This window comes from Hakea prostrata, chromosome 9, assembly GCF_041222555.1.
Source record: "Hakea prostrata isolate BN-2017 chromosome 9, UWA_Hpros_2, whole genome shotgun sequence".
NCBI lineage: Eukaryota > Viridiplantae > Streptophyta > Magnoliopsida > Proteales > Proteaceae > Hakea > Hakea prostrata.
Window position 1 is genome coordinate 4,625,070 of NC_142608.1, and position 1,113 is coordinate 4,626,182.

Consider the following 1,113-nt stretch of genomic DNA (forward strand, 5'->3'; position numbering starts at 1 on the left):
AAATCCCATGATTACAATATTTCTCGAATAAGTTCTCTGATAACAAGTCACTAAATATTATTTTATTAATAATATTAATGATGATCATGACATATAGCTATCAAGCATGAATATGTGGTGTGAAGAATTCATTTCTTTGTATTGCTCTCCAATTCAAGTCAGGAAAAGAAATTAATATTTCTTTTGTTGTGATACGGAAGCCAGGGAGGACTAGAAAGTATTCTAAAAAAAGAGAAGATGACACATACGAACACTCTGTATCTTTCTTTTTTCGGTAAAAAATTAAATTTATTCGAATGTAAAACCACGAGGGAATGTGTAGGTAAGTCACAACACCAAAATTCTATTGTTTCTAAAAATACTGAGTTCCACAACATGAGAAAGTAGTAATTTAATCAAAAAATTTGATGTAACAGTTGTAAAATAGAAGCAGCACTAGATTTGTTCATAAATTTGTTTGTCAAGAAAACTTAGGTCAACAACAGAAGAAGAAGCTGATTAGGTTTTGATCCCCGCTGGTCTCTTTCTTTCTTTTTCTTCATTCTTTCTGATGTTCTAAAAATTGTTTAGCCCTTGAATTCTTGTAAAACAATGTCAGTTGTGGGCTAACTCAGCAGTTAGGAAGCTACCTTTGAAGGTTAAGCCAGTAGTTGGAACACCACAAAGCTCTGACTAGTTGTAGAGCTTATTTGAATAACGTCAAAGGAGGGAAATGATTCAGATACCTCCATTTTAAACAACCCTTTAGTTTATATAGGTTTTACCTCTTACTCTCAATCGTTGGATTTGTTCATGATCTTTCTTGTTCGCTATCCGATCGTAGGGTTTTTTTTTCTTTCCTTCTTTTGGAATTAGTTGTAATTTCCATGTATAGCACGATCGTGTATCCCGGATTTGATGGGAGCACATCTCTTTCCATAACAATCGGTTTCCTTAACACTTTCGTTGCTTTATTGGTTCAACCTTTGACCCAGTCCTGACTGGGTCCCGGACCCAACCAAGGTTGGACCCGGTTGTTTATTATTTTTTCCTTATCATCTTCTAATGTCTGACTTGTTGCTTTTTTATTTTATTTTATTTTTATTTTTACTTTTTGGGTAGGAAGTAGCAATC